Genomic DNA, 18,731 nt, shown 5'->3' with positions numbered 1-18,731 from the left:
GACCCTCTTAATTCAGATTTCTGAGACCCTACTTGTGTGCCAGACCCTTTCACACCTTTGAGCTCATGTCATCCTCATTTTTCCTGTTTGGAAACTGCTGCAAAGGGAATTGAAATCACTTTTCCTGGGGCTGTGAAGCTGGCAGGTCAGAAGCAGCGTTACAGTTTGAGGCTAACAGGCCGGGTTTCGAACCTATGTGTGTGGCACTTTCCACACTGCTTCCTTAGGATAGGAAAAGTATTTTGGGAATCTTTGACCTGCAGTAATTTGTTTAGAGTCAGACACAGAGTGGGTGCCCTGTCTATGTTCGTTGAATGAATCTAGGTCAGCATCTCATTCTTCATTCCTGGTGAGGAAACTGAGGCACAGGAGGAGCTGTGTCTTGTGCAGTTGATCTGGGGAGGAAGGAGAATCCCACAGCAAAGCCCTTCCCTTGTCACGTGTGTCTGTACTGGTTTGATGATTGACGATAAGCTTTTTTTTTTTTTTGCATATTCCTTCTGTACTCATGTTGGTATAGGCTGAGTGGCACCTTAGCCCGTCACTTGGGGCTTCAGCTGGTGTAGTCAGAGTGTCTGAAATGTCCTTTCACGATTGAGAACCATTAGGCAGTGCAACCAGCAACAGCCTCTGATGCTTGTTAAAACAGTGTGAGTTCTGACTCCTAAGCTATGAAACCATCCTTCAAGATAGCAGAGCATTGGCAGATTTCTCAGAACGCTCAATTTGAGGATAATTCCAAATGTGGTTCGGAAGGAGGAAAAGGAAAACACCATTGTTGCATCCAACCTGGGGTTTTTCAATGTGAATTGTGTTTTTAATCATTTAACATTCAACAAGCATTTATTCAGTGCCTATGTGGTACGGATAGATGAAGACGACACAGTGCCTGTCATCAAAAAATTCACAGATTAGTGGGGAGGGCAGACCATGTATTAGGGTTGCACATTTGTGAGTAGAGGTGGATGGTAGCTAAGCAAGGGTGGAGGTGATGTCTGAGCTGAGTTTACAGGATGATTAAGGACATGGTTAGCTTTTCATGGGTATTCTGGTGCAGAGGAAAGGGTGGGAAGGGATGAGAGATTAGAACACATGTGGAGAATATGAGGAAGCAGCTGGTAGTTTGGAGTTCTTGGTGCTTAAAGATTGCAACAGGGAGGTACAAAAGAAGTGACCAGAATGATAGATGGGGGCCTTTGGTGAGGACCAGGGACTCAGCATTTCTCCATTAGGGTGGCATGGTCAGTTTTGGCTGGAGACTTTGTGGTGAATGAATTTGGCACCAAGAAGACCAGAAACATGGATACCAGGGAGGAAGCTGGCTCTGAAAGCCAGGCAAGGCTGATGAGGCCATGGTGAGGAGGATGGAGAAGATGGGATGGATTCAGCAAACAGGAGAATTGTCAGCTAGGATCCTTGGGTTGCAAGCAACAGAAACTAAGTCTGGCTAACAACGTCAACAAAGATTGCATTAGAAATATTGATGGAAACTCACAGGATTAAGAGCATCCCTAAAGAACCAGGCATGGAATAGACAGGAATTAGGCAGTCCAGGGGATCTTGGTGGCAGGAATTGACTTACGGTCTCTTCCAGTGGATGCTATGGAAGTAAATGATCACCAACCTTTTCTGTTATTATTGAGGTAGGAGGTGGGACTCAACTCTAGAGGTGGGGCTCGATTTGGTCCAATTAGCTGGACCAAATTGAGGACCAGCTAAAACAGGGCTGAGGGCAAGCAGCTCTCCATAAGACACACCCACACATGAGCTGTGTCAGTTTACCATTGCCAAGGCAACAACTGGAAGTTATTACCCCTTTCCATGGCAATGACCCAACCACCCAGAAGTTACCACCCTATTTCTAGAAATTTCTGCTTAAACTGTCCTTAATTTGGATATGACTAAAAATGGGTATAAATATGACTGCAGCACTGGGGTGCTACCCTGCACATACTGCCTAGGGAATAGCCCTGCTGTACAAGGAGTATCTCTGCTGCTGCTGTACACTGCTGCTTCAATAAAAGTTGCTATCTCCCATTGACAATAGCAAAGACATGGAATCATCCTACATGCCCATCAATGAGAAACTGGCTAAAGACAATGTGGTACATATACACCATGGAATACTATGCAGCCATAAAAAGGAATGAGATCATGGACTTTTCAGGGACATGGATGGAGCTGGAGGCCATTATCCTTAGCAAACACAGGAACTGAAAATCAAATACCACATGTTCTCACTTACAAGTGGAAGCTAAGTGATGAGAACATATGGACACATGGGGACACACACACACGCACACACACAAACACACACTGGGGCCTGTTAGAGGGTGGAGGGTGCGAGGAGGGACAGCATCAGAAAGAATAGCTGATGGATTCTAGGCTTAATACCTGGGTGATGGGATGATCTGTGCAGAAAATGACCATGGTACATACACATTTACCTATGTAACAAACCTGCACATGTACCCCTGAACTTAAGATAAAAGTTGGAAAAAAAAAAGATAAAAGTTGAAAAAAAATGAATAAGTAAATAAATAGATATTCTGTGACTATTAGAAAAAAAACTTGCTGTCTCACACCCCTGGCTTGCACTTGAATTCTTTCCTGGGCAAAGCCAAGAACCCTCCCAGGCTAAGCCCCAATTTTGGGCTCACCTGCCCTCCATTATTGTTATTGTTTCATTCTGCTGCATTCAAGATGCTCAGAGGACATATCTGATTGGCATAGTTTTGGGTTCCTATATCTAGGGGTGGGTTTCTGAAAAGTCACTGAGATTGGGACAGATTGTTTTCTTTTCTTTCTTTTCTTTTTTTTTTTTCTGATGGAGTCTCACTCTGTTGCCCAGGCTGCAGTACAGTGGTGCGATCTCGGCTCACTGCAACCTCTGCCTCCCGAGTAGCTGGGATTATGGGCTCCTGCCACCATGCCTGGCTAATTTTTGTATTTTTAGTAGAGATGGGGTTTCACCATATTGGCCAGGCTGGTCTCGAACTCCTGACTTCAGGTAATCTACCTGCCTCGGCCTCCCAAAGTGCTGGGATTACAGGCGTGAGCCACTGCGCCCGGCTGGGAGAGAGTGTTTTCTGAAAGGAAACTGGAATGATCTGCTAAAAGACAGTGACTGTGATGTTGAGCTTGTCTTCCATAAGAGGGAAAATTGGCAGGACTTATTAATTGCTGGGGAAGTGAGAGAAAGGGAAGGTGTCACCATTGGGTTTCTGGTTTAGGTAACAGGGTGGAGAAGCAGAACTGAAGTCTGAACAAGACTAAATAACTGGTTTACTTTCCCACTGGCAGGGCTGTGGGCAGCTCTCCATGACCAGGTTATTGGAGAGGGTGACAATCTATTTTAAAAAGCCTCATTAAGGGACTGTGCTGCTGTGAATAAGACCTATTTAAGTAGGTTACTTTATCTCACGCACCACAAATCTGGATTCTTTGAAAATGCTTTCATTCATCCAACTAGTATGTATTGAGCATCTCTGGTTCAGGTACTGGGGAAAATGATGAATTCGTCAGACAGAGATGGTACCCTTATTGTCTAGTGGTGTAAGACACAATAATATAGAAATAAAATTGGAGGATATAATTGAAACAGATGCAAGGGCTACTTCAGATTGGATGGCCAACAAAGGTCTCTCTCTCTTTTTTTATTTTTTGAGATAGTCTTGCTCTGTTGCCCAGGCTGGAGTGCAGTGTTGCGATCTTGGCTCACTGCAGCCTCTGTCTCCCGCGTTCAAGTGATCTTTCTGCCTCAGTCTCCAGGGCAGCTAGGATTACAGGCATGTACCACCACACCCAGCTAATTTTTCTATTATTATTATTATTTTTTGAGATGGAGTCTCACTGTGTCATCCAGGCTGGAGTGCAGTGGCATGATCGCAACTCACTGCAACCTCCGCCTCTCAGGTTCAAGCGCTTCTCCTGCCTCAGCATCCCGAGTAGCTGGGATTATAGGCGCCCGCCACCACGTCCAGCTAATTTTTGTATTTTTAGTAGAGACAGGGTTTCACCATGTTGGCCAGTATGGGCTTGAACTCCTGACCTCAGGTGATGCGCCTGCCTCAGCCTCCCAAAGTTCTGGGATTACAGGCATAAGCCACTGCGCCTGAACTAATTTTTGTATTTTTATTTTTATTTATTTATTGAGATGGAGTCTTGCTCTGTTGCCCAGGCTGGAGTGCAGTGGCGTGATCTCGGCTCACTGCGAGCTCTGCCTCCTGGGTTCAAGCGATTCTCCTGCTTCAGTCTCCTGAATAGCTGGAATTACAGGTGTGTGGCACCGTGCCCAGCTAATTTTTGTGTTTTTAGTAGAGATGGGGTCTCACCATGTTGGCCAGGCTGGTCTCAAACTCCTGACCTCAAGTGATCCACCTGCATCGGCCTCCCAAAGTGCTGGGATTACGGGCATGAGCCACTGAGCCCAACCAAGAAAGATCTCAATGATGAGCTCTATTTAGACTGACACCAGAATGACATGAAGGGATAAGGTGGGGAAATATCTGTGGAAGAACTTCCAGGGCGTGGGAACAGCCAGTGCAAAAGTCTCAAAGCAGGAATGAACTGGGCTCATTTAGAGGAGAAGGAAGGAGACTGGTGTGGCGGGAGATGAGTTCAGAGAGATGGGGGCTAGCTCATATAGGGTCATCCTGTGGAGTCTGGGTTTGATACTGAGTTCAATAGAAGTCATGGAGGGGTTTTAAACAGGTGAGTGATATGACTTAGTCTATATTTTCCAAAGATCATCCTGTCTCCAGCTGTCCATTCTGCCTACACTACCGTGGTACAATAAAGTGAGTCTTTATCCATCAGAATGTAAAATAAAATGTAGTGTTTAGGAGTAACAGATGGAGAGAAAATGCTTTGGTGACCTTAATTTGGTGATTTCTAACGTACCAGTTAAGTGTGGATACAAACAAAACTGCAATCATAGTATGATTTCAGTTTTGTTTAAAAACGTGGTACAGAAGAACAATGGAAATAAATGGACCAAAAATGTTAACAATGCTTGTTCAAAGCTGTTGGCATTATGAATGATTTTATGGTTTTGCAAATGAACACACATTTCTTTTATAATCGGAAAAATACTTGTTTTAAAATGTAGACACTGGGCTGGGCGTGGTGGCTCACACCTGTAATCCCAGCACTTTGGGAGGCCGAGATGGTTGGATCAGCTGAGGTCAGGAGTTCAAGACTAGCCTGGCCAGCCTGGCGAAACCCTATCTTTACTAAAAATATAAAAAACTAGCCAGGCGTGGTGGTGGGTGCCTGTAAGCCCTGTTCCTTGGAAGGCTGAGGCAGGAGAATTGCTTGAACCCAGGAGGCGGAGGTTGCAGTGAGCTGAGATTATGCCACTGCACTCCAGCCTGGGCGACAGAGCGAGACTCTGTCTCAAAAAAAGTAAATAAATAAAATGTAGACACTGATGATCACCAGTGCCTTGAATAGAGTGTTGGGAGACGGTAATCTACTAAACACTTTCCCTTACCATCTTATTTTGGGAATTTTAATCTCAAACACCCACGGTCCTGGTTGGGACAGAAGATAGGATGCTCATTGTATTAGTCTGTTCTCACACTGCTAATGAAGACATACCTGAGACTGGGTAATTTATAAAGGAAAGAGGTTTAGTGAACTCACAGTACCACATAGCTGGGAGGCCTCACAATCATGGCGGAAGATGAAGGAAGAGCAAGAGGATGTCTTCCACGACGGCAGGAAAGAGCTTGTGTAGGGGAGCTCCCATTTATAAAACCATGAAATCTCGTGAGACTTATTCACTACCAGGAGAACAGTGTGGGGGAAACCGCCCCCATGATTCAATTATCTCCACCTGGCCCCACCCTTGACACGTGGGGATTATTGCAACTCGAGGTGAGATTTGGTTGGGGACACAGCCAAACTATGTCACTTGTTTTGACAAAGGTGCCCAATGAGTGGCTCTGTTTTGTGCTTAAGACTTTTTTAGTGATTAAATTAAACATTCTTTTTAAAAAAGAAATTAAAAGCTATACAGAAATGTTACAGAGAACATGGAAGGCATCTTTCTTCACTCTCATTCTCAATACCATTCACATTTCAAGTACATATATTGTTAGATTTTTTTCTATGCATTTCAAATACATACATCTAAATTTTGTTGAATTTGGGATATTGCTGTAAGAAGTTACCTTACTTCTAAATTACTCTCCAAGTTCCTTCTCATAGAGATTGAAACCAAGATGACCTTTTTTTCCCCTTTTGAAACAAATTACTGGGAAATTTGAACACATAACTAGGAAGAACCGAATCTTGCCTTTTTAGTATTCAGAGTGTTACTGAAAGCATAATTTATACTTATAAAGAATAGAGCAATTAAATATTCATTAAAAGCTCATTTCTGAACATTTAAACATTACTGCTTTCGTATTGGATCCCAAAAGTGTGTATCACGATTAAAAATTGCTTGCACTTTTTCGTTATCAAAAGTTAGGCAACAGGAAAATTTAGAAGTGCAAATTTGACAGCTTGGCTAATTATTTTGGTGTCGTATTTGTTACAACTAAGTATTATTCCTTGAAAACAGGAAAAGAAAAACATTCAATGAAGTGTTTGTTTATTTATTTATTTATTTATTTTTGAGACAGAGTCTTGCTCTGTTGCCCAGGCTGGAGTGCAGTGGCGTGATCTTGGCTCACTGCAACCTCCGCCTGCTGGGTTCAAGTGATTCTCCTGCCTCAGCCTCCTGAGTAGCTGGGACTACAGGCGCGTGCCACCACACCTGACTAATTTTTGTATTTTTAGTAGAGACGGGGTTTCACTATACTGGCCAGGCTGGTCTCGAACTCCTGACCTCAAGTGATTCTCCCGCCTCAGCCTCCCAAAGTGCTGGGATTACAGGCGTGAGCCACTGCACCCAGCCTCAGTCAAGTGTTACTCAGAACCATTGATGTGTTCTGGAAGAGCTGGACATCCACATAAAGCCCAAGTCGACCTTGTGGTCTCATCCTATAGACTGGGCTTGGGGGCTTCAGTGTCAGGAATTAACTGCCACAAACTCAGTCTCAATATGACTGAATAGTGTTGGATCGGAGTCTCATTATGTGATTCAGCAGAATTACACCTTAAAAAAAGTCATTAATTAAACATATCCTTTTGTGGTGAAGAGAATGAATATGTGTTTAGAAGACATTGACTGCAAAGTAATAGAACCGTGGAATTAAAGGAGGAGAGGAATCTTGGTTAGCTCATTTACAGATGGGGAGACTCAGTCAGAGAGATTGAGTGACATGTGCGCTGTCAGAGTTCATTTCACACCCCAGATCGCTTTCCCCTACACTCAGCCGTGGCTCCGTGTTATTGGAAACCGAATTTATTTTCGTAAACCCAAGAATTAGGAAAATGCTCCGAACCTCATGGAAACCGAGGGGGTTTTTGAGCCGTTCATTCATTCTGTAAAGTGTAATCTGTTTGTGTACTGATAACAGGCCTAATTACTGTGTAAACATTTTTATAGCCTGGTAAGAAAACCTCAAACATCTGTACTGAACACTGATGTGGCGTCTCAGCCTCCAACATTCCTACTGCTGCTTCGGAAAACCAGTTGCTCTGCTTTTTAATCTGATCTGTGGTTGATGATTCATTTTATATGCATACACATAAACACATATTCCATCTCAGCGGGCAAACTAGCTTAGTGGTTAGTAGGTGTCGTCTATTTTATTTCTCCCATTCTGCAGATGAAGAAACAGAGATGTAGCCAGGCCACAGAGATGTTGCACAGGGTCACGGTTTAGTACTTGGAAACCCAGAGATATGTAACCCACTAGCTAAAGCCTCCATCCTCTCTGTGCCTATCCAAGACAAACAACCATTGTGCAAGGACGGTCAGGATCTGAGTTTGTGAAACCACTTTCAATAGTTAAATCAAGGCCGGGCACGATGGCTCATGCCTGTAATCCCAGCACTTTGGGAGGCCCAGGCAGGCAGACCACGTGAGGCCAGGAGTTCGAGACCAGCCTGGCCAACATGACGAAACCACATTTCTACTAAAAAATACAAAATTTAGCCAGGCGTGGTGGTGGGCACCGGTAATCCCAGCCACTCAGGAGGCTGAGGCAGGAGAATCGCTTGAACCCAGGAAGTGGAGGTTGCAGTGGTAGAGGTTGCAGTGAGCCAAGATTGTGCCACTGCATTCCAGCCTGGGTGACAGAACAAGACCCTGTCTCCCACAAAAGCCCTCCAAAAAACAGTTCAATTACATTTTTTGCCCAGATGTCAAGGGGCAGTGAGAGCTCTGCGAGGTTATTGCATTTTTAAGCCTGTTTTGTGGGTTGCCATCAATCCGTTCCCTCCATGGCTTACTTGGTGGTAGCAGGTCACCAATAGATCATCTGCCCTCAGCTCAGATGGGTGGTTTTCTTTTCCTGCCAAGACCCAAGCCTCAAGTTAGTTACCTAGGCAACTAACTGACTTGGTTCCTGCATTATTTTTATTTTATTTTATTTATTTTTGAGACAGAGTTTCGCTCTTGTTTTATTTATTTATTTTTGAGATGGAGTTTCGCTCTCGTTGCCCAGGCTGGCGTGCAATGGTGTGATCTCGGCTCACTGCAACCTCTGCCTCCCGGGTTCAAGCGATTCTTGTGCCTCAGCCTCCCAAGTAGCTGGGATTACCGGTGCACGCCACCACACCCAGCTCAGTTTTGTGTTTTTAGTAGAGACAGGGTTTCCCCATGTTGGCCAGGCTGGTCTTGAAGTCTTGACCTCAGGTGATCCACCCACCTCCGTCTCCCAAAGTGCTGGGATTACAGGCGTGAGCCACTGCGCCTGGACAGCATTATTTTCATTTATTTATTCAGAGACAGAGTCTCTGTCACCTAGGCTGGAGTGCACAGTCACAATCATGGCTCGCTGCAGCCTCAGCTTACTGGGCTCAAATGATCCTCCCACCTCAGCTTCCTGAGTAGCTGGGACCAAAGTTAGCCAACAAGCCCAGCTAATTCTTAAATTTTTTGTAGAGACAGGGTTTCACCATGTTGCTCAGGCTGGTCTCGAACTCCTGGCCTTAAGCAATCCTCCTGCCTTGGCCTCCCAAAGTGCTGGGATTATCGGTAGGAGCGACTGCACCCAGCAGTCTTTAAATAAACACTGAAATTCTCCAATTCTCGACACCCAAAGAGATAAATGCTTCTGTTGAGCTTCCAAAAAACCCAGCCAGAACTCCTTGGAATCCTCAGGGGGCAGTAGGCAACGGGGAAAAATCACATCATTGAGAGTGGGAGCAGCGGCTTATGCCTGTAATCCCAGCTCTTTGGGAGCGGGTGGATCACTTGAGGTCAAGAGTTCAAGACCAGCCTGGCCAACATGGTGAAACCCTGTCTCTACCAAAAAAATACAAAAGTTAGCCGAGTGTGGTGGTATGCATCTGTAGTTCCAGCTACTCGGGAGGCTGAGGCAGGAGAATCACTTGAACCTGGGAGGCAGAGGTTGGAGTGAGTTGTGATTGCCCCATTGCACTCCAGGCTAGGCAACAGAGTGAGACTCTGTCTCGAGGAAAAAAAAAAAAATTCACATCATTAAAGAGGAGGGAAAAAGAGAGAGCCAGAGCTGAAAGTGAGCTTTCCACTCCTAGGGAAAGCTTTTGGAGGTTACTGGGGAATAATATTAGGAGGGAAGGTAAATGCAAGAGGCAGGCATGGTTGGGACAGTGACCCCATCGTAAATGATAACTCCAGAGATGGGATGACTCTGCTGTGGTCTTGGAAAAGGATGGTTATCAGTGATGCTTTTTCAGGAAACAGACCTTTCTGGAGGAGGTGAAATCCCTCCAGACCTTGGATTTGAGTGCTAGAATCTGAAGCAGAGATTTTAATTCAGTGGCTCTCAAACTTTGCTGCACATTAAAATTCTCTGGGGAGGCTTTAAAAAGTTCCAGGGCTCTAATCACATCCCAGGAATCTCCTGGGGCCTGGGAGGCGGTGGTGACTCCACTGTACAGCCAACTTTGAGAAGCAGGGCTCTCGGACACCATTCTCCAAGGGATGTGCCAACCAGGGGATCTTGTTGAACTGCATTTAAAAAAACTAAACAAAACAAAAAAACCCGGAGTCTCACTCTGTCACCCAGGCTGGAGTGCAGTGGCACAGCCTCAACCTCCTGGGCTTAAGTGATCCTCCTGCCTCAGCCTCCCAAGTAGCTGGGACTATAGATGTGTGCCACAACACCCGGATAATTTTTGTGTTTTTTGTAGAGATGGGGTTTCACTATGTTTTCCAGGCTGGTCTCAAAGTCTTGAACTCAAGCAGTCCCCTCACCTCAGCCTCCCAAAGTGCCAGGATTACAGGCACGAGCCACCGTGCTCAGCCTAAACTGCAAATTATGATCATTGAGTTCGGGGAAGATATCTCTTTTCTTTCTTTTTTTCTTTTTCTATTTCTCTTTCTTTTCTTTTCTTTTCTTTTCTTTTTTTCTTTCTTCTTCTTCTTTCTTTCTTTCTTTCTTTCTTTCTTTCTCTCTATCTTCTCTCTCTCTTCTTTCTTTCTTCTTCTTTTTTTTTTTTTTGAGATGGAGTCTCGCTCTGCCACCCAGGCTGGAGTGCAGTAGCGTGGTCTCGCCTCACTGCAATCTCCACCTCCCAGGTTCAAGCTATTCCCCTGCCTTGGCCTCCCAAGTAGCTGGGATTACAGGTGCCCGCCACCATGCTCGGCTGATTTTTAAAATATTTTTAGTAGAGGCGGGATTTTACCATGTTGGCCAGGCTGGTCTCAAACTCCTGACCTCAGGCAATCATCCATGGAGCAGGCATTTCTAACAAGCTGCAGCCACCACTGCTATTGGGTGGACCCCAGTGGGAATACTAAGATGCTAGTTCAGAGAAGCATTTTCCTGACATCCTTAGCTTTGCATGAAGGGCTTCTGGAATCACTGCCTTTTCATGAGATGCCTGGCAGCATAGGTTCATCCAGGGCAGGGTTAGAGAACAAAGGACTGGGGACCCTGCCTTTCCCACCCCTCAGACCAAGACAGACTCACTGCAAAGGCTCATAGCACCCTCCGAGTCCTCTCTACAGGATCCTTCTCAGAACCAGTTGTCAGGATGAAACTTATCCTTCAAGATTTAGCACATTTTCTTGTCCCTGGTCAGGATTTTTTTTTTTGTGTGGTTTGAATTACAAATTTGTTTATTTGCCTGCCTTCCCTCTCCCTTCCCCCTCCCCTCCCCTCTGTTGTCTCCCTCCCCTCTGTCCTCCCCTCCCCTGTCTCTTCCCTCCCTCCCTCCTACTCTCTCCCCTCTGTCCTCCCCTCCCCTGTTCTTCTCCCTTCCCTCCCTCCTCCCCTCCCTTCCCTCCCCTCCCCTCCCCTCACTTCTTTCCTCTCGTCTCCTTTTTGTGTTCCACTCCACCAGGATATTTATTTATTTAAAAAAAATTTTGATTTTTGTGGGTACATATTTATAGGGTACCTGAGATATTTTGATACAGGCATGCAGTATGTAATAATGACGTCAGGGTCAGTGGGCTATCCATCCCCTCAAGCATTTATCCCTTGTGTTATGAACAATCCAATTTTACCCTTTTAGTTATTTTTAAAATTAAAATTAAATTATTTTTGACTGTAGTTACCCTGTTATGCTAGTAAGTACTAGGTCTTATTCATTCTTTCTATTTGTTTGTACCCATTAACCATCCCCACACCTCCCACATTCCCCCCTACCCTTCCCAGCCTCTGGAAACCATCCTTCTACTCTCTATCTCCATGAGTTCAATTGTTTTAATTTTTAGCTCCCACAAATAGGTGGGAACATGCAAAGTTTGTCTTTCTGTCCCTGGCTTATTTCACTCCTGGTCAGAATTTATAGTCAGAATTGGAGGCTTGGAGAAACGGAAAGGAACTTAGGAATTATCTACTCTAAACAAGGGATCCCCAACCCCTTGGTGGTGGATGGATACTGACTGGTCCTTGGCCTGTTAGGAACCAGGCTATACAGCCAGAGGTGAGAGGTGGGCCAGGGAGCGAACAGAAGGTGAGAGGTGGGCCAGGGAGTGAACAGGAGGTGAGAGGTGGGCAAGAGAGTGACGTTTCATCTGTATTTACAGCTGCTCCCCATCGTGCACATTGCCACCTGAGCTCTGCCTCCTGTCAGATCAGCAGCTGTGTTAGATTCGCATAGGAGCCCTATTGTGAACAGCACATGCGCGGGATCTAGGTTGTGAGCTCCTTATGAGAGTCTAATGCCTCATGATCTGTCAGTGTCTCCCATTACCCCCAGATGGGACTGTCTAGTTGCAGAAAAATAAGCTCAGAACTCCCACTGATTCTACATGATGATGAGTTGTAGAATTATTTATTATGTATTACAATCTAATAATAATAGAACTAAAGTGCACGATAAATGGAATGTGCCTGAATCATCCCAAAACCATCCCCTCCTGCCCCCGTCCATGGAAAAATTGTCTTCTTCCACGAAACTGGTCCTTGGTGCCAAAAATCTTGGGGACCGCTGGTCTAAACCACTATGTTTGGTGGTGGAGGAAGCTGGGACCCAGGGTGATTTGTTTAGAGTCACAGACCGTCAGGACAGGGCTGCTCAGGAGGACAGACGTGGCAGGGAGATGCCAAGAGACATGACGCTTTGTGCTGTTCTTGGTACGGGAGAATCAGGAGACAGAGCTATCCAGAACACTGCGGGTATAGTCACGTTAAAGGCACCTGTGACTCTGGCGATGTCACAGTTAGTTACACCTGTGATTTTCCGTCCCCTCCCTCCAGGCACCTCACCAACTTTAGTTAACTCCACAAAAGCTTGATGAAGTTCTTTGCTTCTGCAGTTAGAGTTGACACCTTGACAGATGCTCAACAGCTTGCTTCCAGGTGGGACGCCGATGTAGGCTGCCCTACTTCACGCAAAACAATTACGTTTACCCAAAATATTGTCTCCCAAAATATTCTCCCAAAATATTGTCTTCTGTCGTTGAAACCATAGAGAACGCTTGCAACCTATAGATTTCTTGGTGTTGTGGTGAATATGTTCAGCTCGTAAGAATAGTTCATAATTGACGCTCTTAGCATTTATCAGCCAGCCGTGATGTGCTCAGTGCGTGATGACTAATAAGTTGTATTTCATTGGATCCTTTTTGCCTGCCTTCTCAACCGAAGTCACCTGTCTCAGCATGTCAGTGTCGACAGGGACGGTTTCCTGCCCGGCTCTTTGTGCTTTGTGAGCTGCCTTGAGATGAAGACAATAAATGTGAAACTCAAGGACTCAAATAGACCGTGCTTTTTCAGGCTGTGTGCATTTTGTCCCAGAAGATCAAGTGTTTAAATTGAATAGGTGAAGTCTTGGGGGCACCTGAACGTGAGCATAAAGATTGAGGCAGCATAATTACAGCTAATGGTTATATAAGTGCTGCTTTCTAAGCACTTGGCATAGGTTAACTCATTTAATCCTTTCAATAACATTTTTATGGATGAGGGCACCTAACCCCAGAGAAGTTAAGTACCTGGCTGAAAGTCACACAGCTATGGACTAGTGAGGTTGGACTCATGACTTTAAAAGCCATGCTCTTAACCTGCTAGGTTAGGCTGCCTCTGTGATTCATTTTTTTCTTTTCTTTTTTTTTTTTTTTGAGATGTAGTCTTGCTCTGTCGCCCAGGCTAGAGTGCAGTGGCGTGATCTCGGCTCACTGCAACCTCTGCGTCCCAGGTTCAAGCAGTTCTTCTGCCTCAGGCTCCCGAGTAGCTAGGATTACAGGTGCGCACCACCATGCCTGGGTAATTTTTGTATTTTTAGTAGAGATGGGGTTTCGCCATGTTGGCCAGGCTGGTCTTGAACTCCTGACCTCAATTGATCTGGTCGCCTCAGCCTCACAAAGTGTTGGGATTACAGGCATGAGCCACCACTTCCAGCTGCCTCTGTAATTCTGATTGCTGAAGTTGTCGTACAAGTGTCTGCAGAGTACTTCTTTGTTTATGTCGTCCTAGGTCTCAGGACCATGGCACTTCGCTGATTCCATCCTGAAACTCGTTACCTCATTCTTGCTTCCCCAATAAGAGCCACTCCTGGAGCATGTGCACCTGGGGAACAGATAGAGCTCCCCAAGTCCTCCCGCACTTTAGGCTCGACTCACTGGCTTGGATTTCCTGGGACTACCCTTGCCTGAATGGTACTGGATTGCTCTACCCCTTTGCAAGGTCATAGGCTGGGGTCTAGGCCTTGCTTGCTGCCCTGGTCAGCAGCTTGACTTGGTGTTGGCCCTCCCTGTCTTTCTGCTTGCCTGGTATTACAGCCTGATTTTTAGAGGACCACAGTCCACTCTTTGTTTTTTTAATGAGATGGAGTCTCGCTGTGTCCTCTCTATCCGTTGCCCAGGCTGGAGTGCAATGGTGCGATCTCAGCTCGCTGCAACCTCTGCCTCCTGGGTTCAAGTGATTCTCCTGTCTCACACCTGGCTAATTTGTTTTTGTATTTTTAGTAGAGTCTGGGTTTCACCGTGTTGGCCAGGCTGTGCCTAGTGGTGAAGTCTGGGCTGTTAGTGTAACTATCACCTGAATAGTGTACATTGTATCCATTAAGTAATTTCTCATCTCTCATCCCCTCCCACCCTCCTACCTTTCTGAGTCTCCAGTGTCTATGTTCCCACTCTCTATGTCCGTGTGTACGCATTATTTAGCTCCCAAGGCCCACCCGCCTTGCCTTCAGTGGACACCTCACCCCAGCCTGACCACAGATTTACCTCTGTGTTCTTGTAAAAAGTAAAAAATATATGTATTTGTTAACATAATATATTGCACATAGCTTGGAAACCAAATAGTTTTCTGACTTATTCGCTTAAAGATAATGGGCTCCTGCTCCATCTCTGGTGCTGCTGCATTCTTTTTCATGGTTAATTAGTATTCCATTGTGTAGATGTGTATATGATATGGTTTGCTCTGTCCCCACCCAGATCTCATCTTGAATTCCCACATGTTGTGGGATGGACCAGTGGGAGGTAATTGAATCATGGGGGTGATTGACTCTTTCCCACGCTGTTCTCATGATAGTGAATAAGTCTCACGAGATGTCCTGGTTTTAAAAGAGGGAGTTTCCCTGAACAAGCTCTCTCTGCCTGCTGCCATTCACGTAAGATGTGACTTGCTCCTTCTTGCCCACAGCCATAATTGTGAGGCCTCCCTAGCCATGTGGAACTGTGAGTCCATTGCTTGGCTCACTGCAACCTCCGCCTCCTGGGTTCAAGCAATTCTCCTGCCTCAGGCTCCCGAGTAGCTGGGATTACAGGTGCATGTCACCATGCCTGGGAAATTTTTGTATTTTTAGTAGAGATGGGGTTTTGCCATGTTGGCCAGGCTGGTCTTGAACTCCTGACCTCTTTCTTTTGTAAATTGTACAGTCTCGGGTATGTATTTATCAGCAGTGTGAAAATGAACTAATAGAGTGTACGTATGTCTATACCACATTTTCTTTATCCAGTCCTCCACTGTTGGACACTTAAGTTGATTCTTTATCTTTGCTATTGTGAATAGCTCTTGGATAAACATATGGGTGCAGATCTCTTTTTGATAAAATGATTTCTTTTCTTTTTGGTAGATACCCAGTAGTGGGATTGCTAGATCAAATGTAGTTCTATTTTCAGTTCTTTGAGAAATCTCTATATAGTTTTCTATAGAGGTTGTACTAATTTACATTCCCACCAATAGTGTATAAACGTTCCTTTTCTCCAATCCTTGCCAACATCTGTTTTTTTTTTTTTTTCTTTTGACTTTTTAATAGTAGCTATTCTGACATATGCCTGGAGTCACAGCTACTCCAGAGGCTGAGGTGGAGGGATTACTTGAGCCCAAAAGTTTGAGACCAGTCTGGGCAACATAGCGAGACCCTGTCTCCACAATAAGTAAACAAATAAATAAATAAAAAATAAAATTAGCTAAGCATGGTGTTGCATGCGTATAGTTCCAGCTACTCAGGAGACTGAGGCAGGAGGAGTGTTTGAACCCAGGAGTTTGAGGCCGCAGTGAGCTATGATCGCACCACTGCACTCCAGCCTGGGTAATAGAGCAAGACACTGTCTCAAAGGAAAAATGAAGTTTAATTGGAGGATTAACTATACAGTGGAGAGCTAGCTGTACATTTGGCCCTCCGTTATCATAACTCCTAGACACCAATGTGGAAAGAATAAGCTTGTATTTGTTTGGAAGGTGGTTCTCCCTGCAAGGAATCCTGGTCTTCTGTCCCTTGCTCTGTGATTTTTTTGCTGCAGTGTAAGAGGGAGATAATAGTTGAGACACTAATGGAGAGGTTGGTACTAGGAGAAGAATGGAAGTGTGTTAAATAAGCGACGTCTTTCAGTCCCTCGAATTCTTTGGAGAATTAGCAGAAGAGAAAATAATGTAAGATCAAGGTGTTTCTTAAACGGGCCCTTTAAGAATATCTGAACAGATGTATAAGACTTGAGAAGGAATCTAGAACTAGAAATACCATTTGACCCAGCCATCCCATTACTGGGTATATACCCAAAGGATTATAAGTCATGCTGCTATAAAGACACATGCACACATGTTTATTGCGGCACTATTCACAATAGCAAAGACTTGGAACCAACCCAAATGTCCATCAATGACAGACTGGATTAAGAAAATGTGGCACATATATACCATGGAATAGTATGCAGCCATGAAAAAGGATGAGTTCATGTCCTTTGTAGGGACATGGATGCAGCTGGAAACCACCATTCTCAGCAAACTATCACAAGAACAGAAAACCAAACACAACATGTTCTTACTCATAGGTGGGAATTGAACAATGAGATCACTTGGACACCGGAAGGGGAACATCACACACCGGAGGGATAGCATTAGGAGACATAACTAATGTAAATGACCAGTTAACGGGTGCAGCACACCAACATGGCACATGTAGACATATGTACAAATCTGCACGTTGTGCACATGCACCCTAGAACATAAAGTTTAGTAATAATAATAATTTAAAAAAAGTCTTGAGTATCATTTGCATTGAAACCAAATAATTCACTGTAGGGTCCTTTGAAATAGGGATGTTCCTTATGAATTTGAGTGAAATTTCCAGATCAGGTTATTGACAGAGGGAGGTGAGACCAGAGAACAAGGGTCCCTGTGAGCAGTCGTAGAAGCTCAATCAGAAATAGCACCCAGGTCCCATACTGTTTTGCAAGTCACTGGGAAGTATAATTTGATCTATTGCACAGAGTAAAATATTTTTCCTAAAGTATGGGGTGTTCTAAAGTTTGACATTCTTTTTTTCTGTACTTCCAGTGCATGCATACCTTTACTTTTTCACCCGTTGCAAGGATGTTCTTTGGATTCCCTCTGTTTACCGGGGCTGGAGCCTCCAATTCTGGGACCAGTGTCACTGCTGGTGTCTCTTGGAGGGAGGCATTGAGTCCTTTTTCCTAGAAAGGCTAGAAGTAATGCTCCCCTCAAATCCTTAACTTCAGCCCTTTCTTTCCGCTCAGCCTCGCGCTCCTTTCTGAGTCTTGTGGGGACTTCCTAGGCCAGGTCTGTCCAGGTGCCACAAAGGTTCTGCTCTGAGTGGCAGCTGCCCAGTTTGCCCTGTGGTCACAGTTCCATCTCTGGCGTTTGCAGCCCGGCTGTCCCATCCTGCCAGATGCTGGCTGCCATCAGTTGTCTGGTGGACCAGCCAGGCAGAGCAGACAGAGTTGTGGGAACAGTTGTGGTACCAAACTGCAACGCTAGATCTTCTCAGCCTTTGTTTGCAGAAATGTTTAGGAATGAATCCTCCTGTGGGGTGATGGCTTCTAAGACTTACCAGCCTAACAGGGATTTCCCCAGGAGAAAACTGCTGTCTTGTTTTTGCTTTTCCTTCCCTTCCTTCCTTCCTTCCTTCCTTCCTTCCTTCCTTCCTTCCTTCCTTCTTCTTCCTTCCTCCTTCCTTCCTCCTTCCCTCCCTCCCTCCGTCCCTCTCTCCCTCTGTTCCTTCCTCCCTTCCTTCCTTCTTCCTTTCCTTTCCTTTTTTTTCTTTCCTTTCTTTTATTTGTTTCTTTTTCTTTTGAGAGGCAGAGTCTTGCTCTGTCACCCAAGCTGGAGTGCAGTGATGCCATCATCGTTCACTGCAGCCTTGAACTCCTGGGCTCAAGTGATCCTCCTGCCTCAGCCTTCAGAATAGCTGGGACTGCACACACGTGACACCATGCCCAGCTGATTTCTAAATTTTTGGTGGAAACAGGGTCTCACTATGCTGTTGTACAGGATGGTCTTGAACTCCTGGTCTCAAGCGATCCTCCCATCTTCCCATCTCGGCCTCTCAAAATGCTGGTGTTTCAGGCATGAGCCACTGCCCCGGGCCTAAAATATTCTTTTAAGTGCATAAGTAAAAGATTTGTGGTTAAACTTTTAAAGATAAGCAAATAGAGGAAAATTAAATTCACTCGTAATCCCACTGACCCCAGAGATAATCACTGATAACAGTTTCAGGCTAAAATGTCCCAGAGTCTGCACTTGTATGGATGTTGTATGTCTTTACTCTGTATTCCCTTCTTTATTATCTGAAGGGGTTGCAGCATCCATTCCTATATGAACTATTTTTTCAGTTAATATCCTGTGAATGTTTCTATATTATTCAGTTGGTGCAAAAGTATTTTGTCATTGAATGGCAAAAACCGCAATTACTTTTGCACCAACCTAATATTACATATTCTCCCACTTCAGCATTTTAAATGAATTCATCATAGTCCACAAATGAGTGTGCCACAT

The 18,731-nt window shown here is 44.9% G+C and overlaps 1 protein-coding gene across 4 annotated transcripts in view; it reads left to right on the top strand.

Moving 5' to 3' along the window:
* The window catches only part of CALN1 (calneuron 1), a 674,755-nt gene that overhangs the window by 122,877 nt on the left and 533,147 nt on the right, over nucleotides 1-18,731 (top strand). Inside the window, exon 1 of one of the 4 annotated variants that reach the window (XM_033193350.1) lies at nucleotides 13,948-14,149. The exons of the other annotated variants lie outside the window; for them this stretch is intronic. The gene's annotated coding sequence lies outside the window, so the exon portion shown is untranslated. Of the gene's footprint in view, nucleotides 1-13,947; nucleotides 14,150-18,731 lie in introns of those variants that run through there. 4 annotated transcript variants of the gene reach the window in all.

This window comes from Trachypithecus francoisi, unplaced genomic scaffold (assembly GCF_009764315.1).
Source record: "Trachypithecus francoisi isolate TF-2019V2 unplaced genomic scaffold, Tfra_2.0 Lachesis_group4, whole genome shotgun sequence".
Lineage (NCBI taxonomy): Eukaryota > Metazoa > Chordata > Mammalia > Primates > Cercopithecidae > Trachypithecus > Trachypithecus francoisi.
This window is presented reverse-complemented; position numbering and strand designations above follow the sequence as displayed.